Genomic DNA, 17,971 nt, shown 5'->3' with positions numbered 1-17,971 from the left:
TTCGGCTTGACCCCGGCATTGCTGCTTGCAGCTATATTTAGGGGTCAAGCCCCGAAGGGGCGAAGACCCCTATTGTATTTGTTAGTTTTCTTATTAGGGGTCAAGCCACGAAGTGGCGTAGACACCTATTGTTATTGTTAGTTTTCTTATTATTATTCTTCCTCTTCCGCCATTGAAGTCAATGGCAGCCCATAGAACCGTACGTAGGAAAGTTATGAAATTTGGCACACATGTAAAGGACAGTCTCAGAAGTTACTATAGCAACATTGGGGTGTCTGACTCAAACCCTCTAGCGCCACCAACAGTCCAAAAATCCACTTATTTTCATGCTCATAACTTCTGACCCGTGAGTCCTAGAAACTAAATTCTTGTTTCCTCTGAATCCTTTGCTCATGATGATTCAATTGCACACATTGATGTCATTTGTGTCATGCACATCTTTCCGTTATTTTGAATTTTCCGTAAAACCTACTTTTTCGAACTCCTCCTAGAGCGTCCGTCCGATTTGCATGTCCTTTGGTATGTAGCATCTAGAGACACCCCAGACAAAAAGTTATCAAAAGCTTTTTGATAGACCAATGCGTTCTCATATAAATTGACAACATATATGGCGGCGAGCACGCCAAAACGGACGTGAGGCCTTATCTTCGCAAAACTTTATTGTATCGACACGAAACTTGGTATATGTCATTACAGTCATGACCTGAGGGTGCCTGCAACGTTTCGTCACAGCGCCACCTAGTGGTCACGAGATTCGAAAAATGCCTATTTTCGCTTATAACTACTTCAAACTTGAGTCTAAAATCATGAAGGAGGTCTTGTTAGATTCCTTGAGGCATGCCGAGTCAAGCGATTCCAAACCGTTTTCGGTCGGCCATTTTGGGTGTCGGCCATTTTGAATTTTCTCATTAAGCTCAGTATTTCACAAACCGAATGGCGTATCGCTACGAAATTTGGCATGGTTCATCGGTGACATGTTCTGAGCGCACCTATAAATCTTTAGGACGGCGCCACCTAGTGGTCAGGATATGTAAATAAATTGTTTAAAATCTTTATATCATTTGATTAAATTGCCACTATGACATAAGACTTCACTCTTTTGATTCCTTGGCTCATGCTGAGTCTGACGGTATCAAATATGTCTGAGTCAAACCTACTTCCTGTCGGCCATTTTGAATTATATTGAACACCTACTTTTTCGAACTCCTCCTAGAGCGCTCGTGTGATTGGCTTGATTTTTGGTATGCATCATCTAGAGACACTCTAGACAAAAAGTTATCAAAAGATTTTCGGTAGACCTATCCGTTGTTGTATAACGCATCAAAGAATGCGAGGGCGAGCACGCCAAAATGTGTTTGAGCCTGTATCTTCGCAAAACTTTTGCGTATTAATATGAGACTTGGTATATGTCATAACAGTGATGACCTGAGGGTGCATGCACCATTTCGTCACACTGCCCCCTACTGGTCACGAGATATAAAAAATGTCTATTTTTGCTTATGACTACTGCAAATTTGAATGTAAAATTATGAGACTGGTCTTGTCAGATTTCGTGAGGCATGGCGAGTCAAACGATACCAAATGGTTTTTGGTCGGCCATTTTGTGTGTCGGCCATTTTGAATTTTTCTTTAAGTTCAAGTATTTCAGAAACGCAACTGTGTATTGTTATGAAACTTGGTATGGTTCATTACCTACATGTTCTGGGAGGACTTGTAAACTTTTCGGTGCCCCCTAGTGGTCAAGAGATTTGAAGCTATATCTCTGCATCTCTTTATCGTATTTACACCACATTTGGTGGGTGTCATCACAATCAAGACCTGAGTCACAATTTATTTTTTGGTCAGTGCCCCCTAGTGGTCAAGTCATTTAAGGCTATATCTCTGCATCTCTTTATTGTATTTACACCAAATTTGGTGGGTGTCATCACAATCAAGACCTGAGTCACAATTTATTGTTTGGTTAGTGCCCCCTAGTGGTCAAGTTATTTAAGGCTATATCTCTGCATCTCTTTATTGTATTTACACCAAATTTGGTGGGTGTCATCACAATCAAGACCTGAGTCACAATTTATTGTTTGGTTAGTGCCCCCTAGTGGTCAAGTCATTTAAGGCTATATCTCTGTATTGCTTTATCGTATTTACACTAAATTTGGTATGTGTCATCACAGTCATGACCTGAGGCACCATCTATTGTTTCTGCACCGCGCCACCTAGTGGTCTCAAGATACAAAAAAATGCTATTTTTTTCATAAAACTAATGCAAACTTAGATCTTAAATCATGACAGTCATCACGTATGAATCATTTTTTGCCATGTTTGGCTTGACCCCGGTATCGCTGCTTGCAGCTATATTTAGGGGTCAAGCCCCAAAGGGGCGAAGACCCCTATTGTATTTGTTAGTTTTCTTATTATTATTATTATTATAATAATTATTCTGCTTCTTCTTCTTCTTCTTCTTCTTCTTCCGCCATTGCGGTCTATGGCAGCCCATAGAACCGTACGTAGGAAAGTTATGAAATTTGGCACACTGATAAAGGACAGTCCAAATATTATCCACAGCAAATTTGGAGTCTCTATCTCTAACACGCTAGCGCCACCAACAGTCCAAAGTTGAACTTATGTTTTTGCTTATAACTTCTGATCCGTATGTCCTAGAAACAAAATTCTTGTTTCTTCTGATTCCTTGGCTCAAGACGATTCGACAAGACCCTATGACGTCATTTTCCGTCATGAAAAATTTTCCGCCATTTTGAATTATTCGTAAAACCTACTTTTGCGAACTCGTCCTACAGTTTTTACCCGATTGCCGCGAAAATTGGTATGTAGCATCTAGAGACCCTTACGGCAAAAAGTTATTAAAAGAATTTCGATAAACCAATCCGTTGTCGTATAGCGCATCAACGAATTTTACATAGAGCGCAAAAAAACAGATTTTAGGCTGTATCTTCGCCAAACTTAGGCCTATTGACACAAATCTTGGTACTTGAGATGCCAGTCAGGAACTGAGGGAGCATGCACAGTTTCGTTGCAGCGCCACCTAGTGGCCAGACGATTGTTTTATAGGCCTATAACTTTGACTATGATCATCATATTTACAAGGGACTTGTTTCCTTGGAGTTTGGAATAGTTGCCGAGTCCAACGATACAAAACATGCCAGGATTCGCCTTACGGTTAACCCTGTGCGGCAAAATAGCGCTTAAAAAACACGTGCAAATATCTCCGCGACCGTAATTCTGATCGACTCAAAAACACCATAGGAAGAAACTAACCTTACCTTCTGAACAAAAAGTTCTATTGGCGTTATATTAAAATTTTCATCAGAAATGGCCGAAAAATGCAAAAAACGAAAAATTACCTTTAAATTTTGTATTTTTTACACATAAATGGTTATAACTTCGCAACGAAAAGAGATTTTTTCACCAGCTTTGATACGCTGATGAACGACCACCGTCTGAGGCTACACAAAAAAAATTGCTTGCTTGCAACCACTAGTTGGCGTTATAATTGAACAAAACCTGTGATATCAAGCCAGCCCTATGGTCATACAACTGTTTCTTCACTAAACTAAAGTGTATAGTCATAAAACTAGCTCGATGTAACGTAATCATGACCTGAAGTTGCATGCACAATTTTGTCACAGCGCCACCTAGTGGTTTTGAGATAGAAAATGGTAATTTTTGCCTAAAACTACTGCAACAAACACATCTAAAACCATAAATCATCATGGATTATTCATTTCATGGCTTGGATTATAATCACTGGTGGATGTCAATTTACTGTCTAGCAACCAATGAGAATACCTTATCAACTGTTTTTGCAAGAGCTATATCTCTTCATCAGAACAGCGTAGAGACATGGGGGTGGGCTCTTTCGACTCATTAACACCACAGTAACATTTTGTGAGCTGAGTATTACCACTGCAAGCACCACTCACATTTCCTTCAGTGTTCTAGTTGTCAATGTTCCTCAAGATGTGAGGGAGAGATTTCACTGAATAAGAACACAGCTTTTTTTCTGATTACTGTTATATTAATTTGTCTGAAATCAGGAGGTTTTGCTAGGTTTTTTAAACTGCTCATCCGGACTCAAGCTTACCTTCTTCTGTGCCCTTTTTGGCTTGACCCCGGTATCGCTGCTTGCAGCTATATTTAGGGGTCAAGCCCCGAAGGGGCGAAGACCCCTACTGTATTTGTTAGTTTTCTTTTTATAATAATTATTATTATTAGTTATTCTTCTTCCGCCATTGCGGTCTATGGCAGCCCATAGAACCGTACGTAGGAAAGTTATGAAATTTGGCACACTGATAAAGGACAGTCCAATGTGTCCCCACAGCAAATTTGGAGTCTCTATGTCTAACCCACTAGCGCCACCAACAGTCCAAAGTTGCACTTATGTTTTTGCTTATAACTTCTGATCCGTAAGCCCTAGAAACAAAATTCTTACTTCCTCTGATTCCTTGGCTCAAGACGATTCGATTGGACCCTATGTCGTTATTTTCAGTCATAAAAATTGTTCCGCCATTTTGAATTATTCGTAAAACCTACTTTTTCGAACTCGTCCTAGAGCTTTTCTCCGATTGCCACGAAAATTGGTATGTATCATCTTGAGACACTCATGGCAAAAAGTTATCAAAAGAATTTCGATACAGCAATCCGTTGTCGTATACCGCCTTAACAAATTTTACGTAGAGCGCAAAAAAACAGATTTTAGGCTGTATCTTCGTCAAACTTAGGCCTATTGACACGACACTTGGTACTTCTGATGCCAGTCAGGAACCGAGGGTGCATGCACAGTTTCGTTGCAGCGCCACCTAGTGGCCAGAGAAATGTTTTATACACCTATAACTTTGGCTCCGATTGACGTATTTTCACAGGACTTGTTTCTTTGGAGTTCTGAATAGTTGCCGAGTCCAACGATACCAAACATGCCAGATTTCGCCTTACGGTTAACCCTGGGCAGCAAAATAGCGCTTAAAAAACACGCGTGAATATCTCCGCGAGCGTTATTCCGATCGTCTCGAAAACACCATAGGAAGAAACTAACCTTACCTTCTGAACAAAAAGTTCTATTGGCGTTATATTAAAATTTTCATCAGAAATTGCCGAAAATTGCAAAAAACGAAAAATTACATTCAAATTTTGTGTTTTTTACACATAAATGGTTGTAACTTCGTAACGAAAATATATTTTTTCACCAGATTTGCTACGCTGATGCATGAGCACATTCTGAGGCAACACAAAAAAAATTGTGTGCTTGCACCACTAGATGGCCTTATAATTTAACAAAACCTTTGATAACAAGCCAGCCTTATGGTCATACAACTGTTTCTTAACTAAACTAAAGTGTATTGTCATAAAACTAGCTAGATGTAACACAATCATGACCTGATGTTGCATGCACAATTTTTTCATTGCGCCACCTACTGGTTTTGAGATAGAATATAGTATTTTTGCCTAAAACTACTGCAACAACACATCTAAAACCATGAGTCATCATGGATTATTCCTTTCATGGCTTTGACTATAATCACTGGTGGTTGCCAATTTACTCCCTAGCAACCATTGAGAATACCTTATCGACCGTTTTTGCAAAAGCTATATCTCAGCATCAAAACATCGTAGAGACACGGGGATGGTCTCTTTTGAGTTATTAAACTTGTTGTAACATGATGTGACCCATGTTTTGCCACTGCAAACACCACTCACATGTCCTTCAGTGCTCTAATGTTTCATGACTGTCAATAACAGAAGGACGATTGTAGTAGACAAGAACTTAGATTATTTTTGTTGATAACTTTTTTGTGTTTTCATCTAAAATTATTAGGTTTACTTAGGTTCTTCAATCTGCTTATCCAATCTCAATTTTACATCCTTTTGTACCCTTTTCGGCTTGACCCCGGCATTGCTGCTTGCAGCTATATTTAGGGGTCAAGCCCCGAAGGGGCGTAGAACCCTATTGTATTTGTTAGTTTTCTTATTATTATTATTAGTTATTCTTCTTCTTCTTCCGCCATTGCGGTCTATGGCAGCCCATAGAACCGTACGTAGGAAAGTTATGAAATTTGGCACACTGATAGAGGACAGTCCAATGTGTCCCCACAGCAAATTTGGAGTCTCTATGTCTAACCCGCTAGCGCCACCAACAGTCCAAAGTTGCACTTATGTTTTTGCTTATAACTTCTGATCCGTAAGCCCTAGAAACAAAATTAATGCTTTCTTTTATTCATTGGCTCAAGACGATTCGATTGGACCCTATGGCGTCTTTTTTCGACATGAAAATTTTCCGCCATTTTGAATTATTCGTAAAACCTACTTTTTCGAACTCGTCCTAGAGCTTTTGTCCAATTGCCACGAAAATTGGTATGTATCATCTTGAGACACTTAAGGCAAAAAGTTATCAAAAGAATTTCGATACACCAATCCGTTGTCGTATACCGCCTTAACGAATTTTACGTAGAGCGCAAAAAAACAGATTTTAGGCTGTATCTTCGTCAAACTTAGGCCTATTGACACGACACTTGGTACTTGAGATGCCAGTCAGGAACCGAGGGTGCATGCATAGTTTCGTTGCAGCGCCACCTAGTGGCCAGAGAAATGTTTTATACACCTATAACTTTGGCTCCGATTGACGTATTTTCATGGGACTTGCTTCTTTGGAGTTCTGAATAGTTGCCGAGTCAAACGATACCAAACATGCCAGAATTCGCCTTACGATTAACCCTGCGCAGCAAAATAGCGCTTAAAAAACACGCGTGAATATCTCCGCGAACGTTTTTCCGATCGACTCGAAAACACCATAGGAAGAAACTAACCTTACCTTCTGAACAAAAAGTTCAATTGGTGTTATATTAAAATTTTCATCAGAAATGGCCGAAAATTGCAAAAAACGAAAAATTACCTTCAAATTTTGTGTTTTTTTACACATAAATGGTTGTAACTTCGTAACGAAAAGAGATTTTTTCACCAGATTTGATACGCTGATGCATGAGCACATTCTGAGGCTACACAAAAAAAATTGTATGCTTGCACCACTAGATGGCCTTATAATTGAACAAAACCTTTGATAACAAGCCAGCCCTATGGTCATACAACTGTTTCTTCACTAAACTAAAGTGTATAGACATAAAACTAGCTAGATGTAAAACAATCATGACCTGATGTTGCATGCACAATTTTGTCATTGCGCGACCTACTGGTTTTGAGATAGAATATGGTATTTTTGCCTAAAACTATTGCAACAACACATCTAAAACCACGAGTCATCATGGATTATTCCTTTCATGGCTTTGACTATAATCACTGGTGTTTGCCAATTCACTCCCCAGCAACCATTGAGAATACCTTATCAACCGTTTTTGCAAAAGCTATATCTCTGCATCAGAACATCGTAGAGACACGGGGATGGTCTCGTTTGATTAATTAAACTTGTTGTAACATGATGTGACCCATGTTTTGCAACTGCAAACACCACGCACATGCCCTTCGGTGCTCTAATGTTCCATGATTGTCAATAACAGAAGGACGATTGCAGTAGTCAAGAACTTAAATTATTTTTGTTGATTACTTTTTTGTTTTTTCATCTAAAATTATTAGGTTTACCTAGGTTCTTCAATCTGCTTATCCAATCTCAATTTTACATCCTTTTGTGCCCTTTTCGGCTTGACCCCGGCATTGCTGCTTGCAGCTATATTTATTATTAGTTATTCTTCTTCTTCTTCTTCCGCCATTGCGGTCTATGGCAGCCCATAGAACCGTACGTAGGAAAGTTATGAAATTTGGCACACTGACAGAGGACAGTCCAAATAATATCCATAGCCATTTTGGAGTCTCTATCTCAAACCCGCTAGCGCCACCAACAGTCCAAAGTTGCACTTACATTTTTGCTTATAACTTCTGATCCGTAAGTCCTAGAAACAAAATTCTTGCTTCCTCTGATTCCTTGGCTCAAGCCGATTCGATTAGGCCCTATGACGTCATTTTCCGTCATGAAAATTCTTCCGCCATTTTGAATTATTCGTAAAACCTACTTTTGCGAACTCGTCCTAGAGTTTTTACCCGATTGCCACGAAAATTGGTATGCGGCATCTAGAGACACTCACGGCAAAAAGTTATTAAAAGAATTTTGATAAACCATTCCGTTTTTGTATAGTGCGTCAACAAATTTTACATAGAGCTCAAAAAAACAGGTTTTAGGCTGTATCTTCACCAAACTTAGGCCTATTGACACAAAACTTGGTTCTTGAGATGCCAGTCAGGAACTGAGGGTGCATGCACAGTTTCGTTGCAGCGCCACCTAGTGGCCAGACGAATGTTTTATAGGCCTATAACTTTGGCTCCGAATGACGTATTTTCACAGGACTTATTTCTTTGGAGTTCTGAATAGTTGCCGAGTCCAACGATACCAAACATGCCAGAATTTGCCTTACGGTTAACCCTGCGCAGCAAAATAGCGCTTAAAAAACACGCGTGAATATCTCCGCGAGCGTTTTTCTGATCGACTCGAAAACACCATAGGAAGAAACTAACCTTACCTTCTGAACAAAAAGTTCTATTGGCGTTATATTAAAATTGTCATCAGAAATGGCCGAAAATTGCAAAAAACAAAAATTTACCTTCAAATTTTGTGTTTTTTACACATAAATGGTTATAACTTCGTAACGAAAAGAGATTTTTTCACCAGATTTGATACGCTGATGTATGAGCACATTCTGAGGCTACACAAAAAAAATAGTATGCTTTCACCACTAGATGGCCTTATAATTGAACAAAACCTTTGATAACAAGCCAGCCTTATGGTCATACAACTGTTTCTTAACTAAACTAAAGTGTATAGTCATAAAACTAGCTAGATGTAATGCGGTCATGACCTGAGGTTACATGCACAATTTTTTCATTGCGCCACCTACTGGTTTTGAGATAGAATATGGTATTTTTGCCTAAAACTACTGCAGCAACACATCTAAAACCATGAGTCATCATGGATTATTCCCTTCATGGCTTTGACTATAATCACTGGTGGTTGCCAATTCACTCCCTACCAACCATTGAGAATACCTTATCAACCGTTTTTGCAAAAGCTATATCTCTGCATCAGAACATCGTAGAGACACGGGGATGGTCTCTTTTGACTAATTAAACTTGTTTTAACATGATGTGACCCATGTTTTGCCACTGCAAACACCACTCACATGTCCTTCAGTGCTCTAATGTTCCATGATTGTCAATAACAGAAGGAAGATTGCAGTAGACAAGAACTTAGATTAATTTTGTTGATAACTTTTTTGTTTTTTCATCTAAAATGATTAGGTTTACCTAGGTTCTTCAATCTGCTTATCCAATCTCAATTTTACATCCTTTTGTGCCCTTTTCGGCTTGACCCCGGTATTGCTGCTTGCAGCTATATTGGCAATTGTTTCTGTTAGTACATTTTTCTTCTTCCGCCATTGCGGTCTATGGCAGCCCATAGAACCGTACGTAGGAAAGTTATGAAATTTGGCACACTGATAGAGGACAGTCCAATGTGTCCCCACAGCAAATTTGGAGTCTCTATCTCTAACCCGCTAGCGCCACCAACAGTCCAAAGTTGCACTTATGTTTTTGCTTATAACTTCTGATCCATAAGTCCTAGAAATAAAATTCTTGCTTCCTCTGATTCCTTGGCTCAAGACGATTCGATTGGACCCTATGGCGTCATTTTCCGTCATGACAAATTTTCCGCCATTTTGAATTATTCATAAAACCTACTTTTTCGAACTCGTCCTAGAGCTTTTGTCACATTGCCACGAAAATTGTTATGTATCATCTAGAGACACTCATGGCAAAAAGTTATCAAAAGAATTTCGATACAGCAATCTGTTGTCATATACCGCCTTAACGAATTTTACGTAGAGCGCAAAAAACAGATTTTAGGCTGTATCTTTGTCAAACTTAAGCCTATTGACACGACACTTGGTACTTGTGATGCCAGTCAGGAACTGAGGGTGCATGCACAGTTTCGTCACAGCGCCACCTAGTGGCCAGACGAATTATTTATATGCCTATAACTTTGGCTGTGATTGACGTATTTTCATGGGACTTATTTCTTTGGAATTCTGAATAGTTACCGAGTCCAACGATACCAAACATGCCAGAATTCGCCTTACGGTAAACCCTGCGCAGCAAAATAGCGCTTAAAAAACACACGTGAATATCTCCGCGAGCGTTTTTCCGATCGACTCGAAAACACCATAGGAAGAAACTAACCTTACCTTCTGAACAAAAAGTTCTATTGGCGTTATATTAAAATTTTCATTAGAAATGGCCGAAAATTGCAAAAAACTAAAAATTACCTTTAAATTTTGTGTTTTTACACATAAATGGTTATAACTCTGCAACAAAATGATATTTTTACACCAGATTTGATACGCTGATGTATGAGCACATTCTGAGGCCACACAAAAATAATTGTATGCTTGCACCACTAGATGGCCTTATAATTGAACAAAACCTTTGTTATCAAGCCAGCCCTATGGCCATACAACTGTTTCTTTACTAAATTAAAGTGTATAGTCATAAAACTATCGAGATGTAACACAATCATGACCTAATGCTGCATGCACAATTTTGTCATTGCGCCACCTACTGGTTTTGAGATAGAATATGGTATTTTTGCCTAAAACTACTGCAACAACACATCTAAAACCATGAGTCATCATGGATTATTCCTTTCATGGCTTTGACTATAATCACTGGTGGTTCGCAATTCACTCCCTAGCAACCATTGAGAATACCTTATCAACCGTTTTTGCAAAAGCTATATCTCTGCATCAGAACATCGTAGAGACACGGGGATGGTCTTTTTTGACTAATTAAACTTGCTGTAACATGATGTGACCCATGTTTTGCCACTGCAAACACCACTCACATGTCCTACAGTGCTCTAATGTTCCATGATTGTCAATAACAGATGGACGATTGCAGTAGACAAGAAATTAGATTTTTGTTGATAACTTTTTTGTTTTTTCATCTAAAATTATTAGGTTTACCTAGGTTCTTCAATCTGCTTATCCAATCTCAATTTTACATCCTTTTGTGCCCTTTTCGGCTTGACCCCGGCATTGCTGCTTGCAGCTATATTTAGGGGTCAAGCCCCGAAGGGGCGTAGAACCCTATTGTATTTGTTAGTTTTCTTTTTATAATAATTATTATTATTATTAGTTATTCTTCTTCCGCCATTGCGGTCTATGGCAGCCCATAGAACCGTACATAGGAAAGTTATGAAATTTGGCACACTGATAAAGGACAGTCCAATGTGTCCCCACAGCAAATTTGGAGTCTCTATGTCTAACCCACTAGCGCCACCAACAGTCCAAAGTTGCACTTATGTTTTTGCATATAACTTCTTATGCGTAAGCCCTAGAAACAAAATTCTTGGTTCCTCTGATTCCTTGGCTCAAGACGATTCCATTGGACCCTATGTGGTTATTTTCCGTCATGAAAATTTGTCCGCCATTTTGAATTATTCGTAAAACCTACTTTTTCAAACTCGTCCTAGAGCTTTTGTCCGATTGCCACCAAAATTGGTATGTATCATCTTGAGACACTCATGGCAAAAAGTTATCAAAAGAATTTCGATACAACAATCCGTTGTCGAATACCGCCTTAACGAATTTTACGTAGAGCGCAAAAAAACAGATTTTAGGCTGTATCTTCGTCAAACTTAGGCCTATTGACACGACACTTGGTACTTGTGATGCCAGTCAGGAACTGAGGGTGCATGCACAGTTTCGTCGCAGCGCCACCTAGTGTCCAGAAAAATGATTTATACACCTATAACTTTGGCTCCGATTGATGTATTTTCACAGGACTTGTTTGTTTGGAGTTCTGAATAGTTGCCAAGTCCAACGATACCAAACATGCCAGAATTCGCCTTACAGTTAACCCTGTACAGCAAAATAGCGCTTAAAAAACACGCGTGAATATCTCCACGAGCGTTTTTCCGATTGACTCGAAAACACCATAGAAAGAAACTAACCTTACCTTCTGAACAAAAAGTTCTATTGGCGTTATATTAAATTTTTCATCAGAAATGGCCGAAAGTTGCAAAAAACGAAAAAATACCTTCAAATTCTGTGTTTTTTACACATAAATGGTTGTAACTTTGTAACGAAAATATATTTTTCCACCAGATTTGATACGCTGATGCATGAGCACATTCTGAGCCTACACAAAAAAAATTGTATGCTTGCACCACTAGATGGCCTTATAATTGAACAAAACCTTTGATAACAAGCCAGCCCTATGGTCATACAACTGTTTCTTCACTAAACTAAAGTGTATAGACATAAAACTAGCTAGATATAACACAATCATGACCTGTTGTTGCATGCACAATTTTGTCATTGCGCCACCTACTGGTTTTGAGATAGAATATGGTATTTTTACCTAAAACTACTGCAACAACACATCTAAAACCATGAGTCATTATGGATTATTCCTTTCATGGCTTTGACTATAATCACTGGTGGTTGCCAATTCACTCCCTAGCAACCATTGAGAATACCTTATCAACCGTTTTTGCAAAAGCTATATCTCTGCATCAGAACATCGTAGAGACACAGGGATGGTCTCTTTTGACTAATTAAACTTGTTGTGACATAATGTGACCCATAATTTGCCACTGGAAACGCCACTCACATGTCCTTCAGTGCTCTAATGTTCCATGCTTGTCAATAACAGAAAGACGATTGCATTAGACAAGAACATAGATCATGTTTGTTGATAACTTTTTGTTTTTTCATCTAAAATTATTAGGTTTACCTAGGTTCTTCAATCTGCTTATCCAATCTCAATTTTGCATCCTTTTGTGCCCTTTTCGGCTTGACCCCGGCATTGCTGCTTGCAGCTATATTTAGGGGTCAAGCCCCGAAGGGGCGTAGAACCCTATTGTTATTGTTAGTTTTCTTATTAGGGGTCAAGCCCCGAAGGGGCGTAGAACCCTATTGTTATTGTTAGTTTTCTTATTATTATTATTATTATTATTATTTTTCTTCCTCGTTCTTCCGCCGAAAATCAATGGCAGCCCATAGAACCGTACATAGGAAAGTTATGAAATTTGGCACACATGTAAAGGACAGTCTCAGAAGTTACTATAGCAACTTTGGTGTGTCTGACTCAAACCCTCTAGCGCCACCAACAGTCCAAAAATCCACTTATGTTCATGCTCATAACTTCTGACCCCTGAGTCCTAGAAACTAAATTCTTGTTTCCTCTGAATCCTTGGCTCATGATGATTCAAATGCACACATTGATGTCATTTGTGTCATGCACATCTTTCCGCCATTTTGAATTTTCCGTAAAACCTACTTTTTCGAACTCCTCCTAGAGCGTTTGTCCGATTTGCATGTCCTTTGGTATCTAGCATCTATAGACACCCCTGACAAAAAGTTATCAAAAGCTTTTTGATAGACCAATGCGTTCTCGTATACCGTGACAACATATACGGCGGCGAGCACGCCAAAACGGACGTGAGGCCGTATCTTCGCAACACTTTGGTGTATCGACACGAAACTTGGTATATGTCATTACAGTCATGACCTGAGGGTGCCTGCAACGTTTCGTCACAGCGCCACCTAGTGGTCACGAGATTCGAAAAATGCCTATTTTCGCTTATAACTACTTCAAACTTGAGTCTAAAATCATGAAGGTGGTCTTGTTAGATTCCTTGAGGCATGCCGAGTCAAACGATACCAAACGGTTTTCGGTCGGCCATTTTGGGTGTCGGCCATTTTGAATTTTCTCATTAAGTTCAGTATTTCACAAACAGAATGGCGTATCGCTACGAAATTTGGCATGGTTCATCAGTGACATGTTCTGAGCGCACCTATAAATCTTTAGGACGGCGCCACCTAGTGGTCAGGATATGTAAATAAATTGTTTAAAATCTTTATTTCATTTGATTAAATTGCCACTATGACATAAGACTTCACTCTATTGATTCCTTGGCTCATGCTGAGTCCGACTGTACCAAGTATGTCTGAGTCAAACCTACTTCCTGTCGGCCATTTTGAATTATATTGAAGACCTACTTTTTCGAACTCCTCCTAGAGCGCTTGTTTGATTGGCTTGAATTTTGGTATGCATCATCTAGAGACACTCTAGACAAAAAGTTATCAAAAGCTTTTCGGTAGACCTATCCGTTGTCGTATAACGCATCAAAGAATGCGAGGGCGAGCACGCCAAAATGTGTTTGAGCCTGTATCTTCGCAAAACTTTTGCGTATTAATATGAGACTTGGTATATGTCATAACAGTGATGGCCTGAGGGTGCATGCACCATTTCGTCACACTGCCCCCTACTGGTCATGAGATATAAAAAATGTATATTTTTGCTTATAACTACTGCAAATTTGAATGTAAAATTATGAGACTTGTCTTGTTAGATTTCGTGAGGCATGGCGAGTCAAACGATACCAAATGGTTTTTGGTCGGCCATTTTGTGTGTCGGCCATTTTTAATTTTTCTTTGAGTTCAAGTATTTCAGAAACGCAATTGCGTATTGTTATGAAACTTGGTATGGTTCATCAGCAACATGTTCTGGGAGGACTTGTAAACTTTCCGGTGCCCCCTAGTGGTCAAGAGATTTGAAGCTATATCTCTGCATCTCTTTATCGTATTTACACCAAATTTGGTGGGTTTCATCACAATCAAGACCTAAGTCACAATTTATTTTTTGGTCAGTGCACCCTAGTGGTCAAGTCATTTAAGGCTATATCTCCGTATCGCTTTATCGTATTTACACTAAATTTGGTATGTGTCATCACAGTCATGACCTGAGGCACCATCTATTCTTTCGGCACAGTGCCACCTAGTGGTCTCAAGATACAAAAAATTGCTTATTTTACATAAAACTAATGCAAACTTAGATCTTAAATCATGACAGTCCTCACGTATGAATCATTATTTGCCATGTTTGGCTTGACCCCGGTATCGCTGCTTGCAGCTATATTTATTATTATTATTCTTCCTCTTCCGCCATTGAAGTCAATGGCAGCCCATAGAACCGTATATAGGAAAGTTATGAAATTTGGCACACATGTAGAGGACAGTCTCAGAAGATACTATAGCAACTTTGGTGTGTCTGACTCAAACCCTCTAGCGCCACCAACAGTCCAAAAATCCACTTATGTTCATGCTCATAACTTCTGACCCGTGAGTCCTAGAAACTAAATTCTTGTTTCCTCTGAATCATTGGCTCATGATGATTCAAATGCACACATTGATGTCATTTGTGTCATGCACATCTTTCCGCCATTTTGAATTTTTCGTAAAACCTACTTTTTCGAACTCCTCCTAGAGCGTTTGTCCGATTTGCATGTCCTTTGGTATGTAGCATCTAGAGACACCCAAGACAAAAAGTTATCAAAAGCTTTTTGATAGACCATTGCGTTCTCATATAAATTGACAACATATACGGCGGCGAGCACGCCAAAACGGACGTGAGGCCGTATCTTCGCAAAACTTTTGTGCATCGACACGAAACTTGGTATATGTCATAACAGTCATGACCTGAGGGTGCCTGCAACATTTCGTCACAGCGCCACCTAGTGGTCACGAGATTCAAAAAATGCCTATTTTTGCTTATAACTACTTCAAACTTGAGTCTAAAATCATGAAGTTGGTCTTGTTAGATTCCTTGAGGCATGCCGAGTCAAACGATATCAAACGGTTTTCGGTCGGCCATTTTGGGTGTCGGCCATTTTGAATTTTCCCATTAAGTTCAGTATTTCACAAACAGAATGGCCTATCGCTACGAAATTTGGCATGGTTCATCAGAGACATGTTCTGAGCGCACATATAAATCTTTAGGACGGCGCCACCTAGTGGTCAGGATATGTAAAGAAATTGTTTAAAATCTTTATTTCATTTGATTAAATTGCTACACTGACATGAGACTTCACTCTATTGATTCCTTGGCTCATGTTGAGTCCGACTGTACCAAATATGTCTGAGTCAAACCTACTTCCTGACGGCCATTTTGAATTATATTGAACACCTACTTTTTCGAACTCCTCTTAGAGCGCTCGTTTGATTGGCTTGATTTTTGGTAGGCATCATCTAGAGACACTCCAGACAAAAAGTTATCAAAAGCTTTTCGGTAGACCTATCCGTTGTCGTATAACGCATCAAAGAATGCGAGGGCGAGCACGCCAAAATGTGTTTGAGCCTGTATCTTCGCAAAACTTTCGCGTATTAATATGAGACTTGGTATATGTCATAACAGTGATGACCTGAGGGTGCATGCACCATTTCGTCACACTGCCCCCTACTGGTCACGAGATATAAAAAATGTCTATTTTTGCTTATAACTACTGCAAATTTGAATGTAAAATTATGAGACTGGTCTTGTTAGATTTCGTGAGGCATGCCGAGTCAAACGATACCAAATGGTTTTTGGTCGGCCATTTTGTGTGTCGGCCATTTTGAATTTTTCTTTAAGTTCAAGTATTTCAGAAACGCAATTGCGTATTGTTATGAAACTTGGTATGGTTCATCAGCAACATGTTCTGGGAGGACTTGTAAACTTTCCGGTGCCCCCTAGTGGTCAAGAGATTTGAAGCTATATCTCTGCATCTCTTTATCGTATTTACACCAAATTTGGTGGGTGTCATCACAATCAAGACCTGAGTCACAATTTATTTTTTGGTCAGTGCCCCCTAGTGGTCAAGTCATTTAAGGCTATATCTCTGCATCTCTTTATTGTATTTACACCAAATTTGGTGGGTGTCATCACAATCAAGACCTGAGTCACAATTTATTTTTTGGTCAGTGCCCCCTTGTGGTCAAGTCATTTAAGGCTATATCTCTGCATCTCTTTATTGTATTTACACCAAATTTGGTGGGTGTCATCACAATCAAGACCTGAGTCACAATTTATTGTTTGGTCAGTGCCCCCTAGTGGTCAAGCCATTTAAGGCTATATCTCCGTATCGCTTTATTGTATTTACACTAAATTTGGTATGTGTCATCACAGTCATGGCCTGAGGCACCATCTATTGTTTCGGCACAGTGCCACCTAGTGGTCTCAAGTTACAAAAATAGCTATTTTTTTCGTAAAACTAATGCAAACTTAGATCTTAAATCATGACAGTCATCACGTATGATTCATTATTTGCCATGTTTGGCTTGACCCCGGTATCGCTGCTTGCAGCTATATTGGCAATTGTTTCTGTTAGTAAATTTTTCTTCTTCCGCCATTGCGGTCTATGGCAGCCCATAGAACCGTACGTAGGAAAGTTATGAAATTTGGCACACTGATAGAGGACAGTCCAGTGTGTCACCACAGCAAATTTGGAGTCTCTATGTCTAACCCGCTAGCGCCACCAACAGTCTAAAGTTGCACTTATGTTTTAGCTTATAACTTCTGATCCGTAAGCCCTAGAAACAAAATTCTTGCTTCCTCTGATTCCTTGGCTCAAGACGATTCCAATGGACCATATGACGTTATTTTCTGTCATGAAAATTTTTCCGCCATTTTGAATTATTCGTAAAACCTACTTTTTCGAACTCATCCTAGAGCTTTTGTCCGATTGCCACGAAAATTGGTATGTATCATCTTGAGACACTCATGGCAAAAAGTTATCAAAAGAATTTCGATACAGCAATCCGTTGTCGTATACCGCCTTAACGAATTTTAAGTAGAGCGCAAAATAATAGATTTTATGCTGTATCTTCGCCAAACTTAGGCCTATTGACACGAAACTTGGTACTTGAGATGGCAGTCTGGAACTGAGCGTGCATGCATAGTTTCGTTGCAGCGCCAACTAGTGGCCAGTCGAATGTTTTATACGCCTTTAACTTTGGCTTCGATTGACGTATTTTCATTGGACTTGTTTCTTTGGAGTTCTGAATAGTTGCCGAGTCCAACGATACCAAACATGCCAGAATTCGCCTTACCGTTAACCCTGCGCAGCAAAACAACACTTATAAAACAC

The sequence above is a fragment of the Misgurnus anguillicaudatus genome, chromosome 8 (genome assembly GCF_027580225.2).
Source record: "Misgurnus anguillicaudatus chromosome 8, ASM2758022v2, whole genome shotgun sequence".
Taxonomy (NCBI): Eukaryota; Metazoa; Chordata; class Actinopteri; order Cypriniformes; family Cobitidae; genus Misgurnus; species Misgurnus anguillicaudatus.
The sequence above is the reverse complement of the archived record's forward strand: the minus strand, read 5'-3'. Positions refer to the sequence as shown.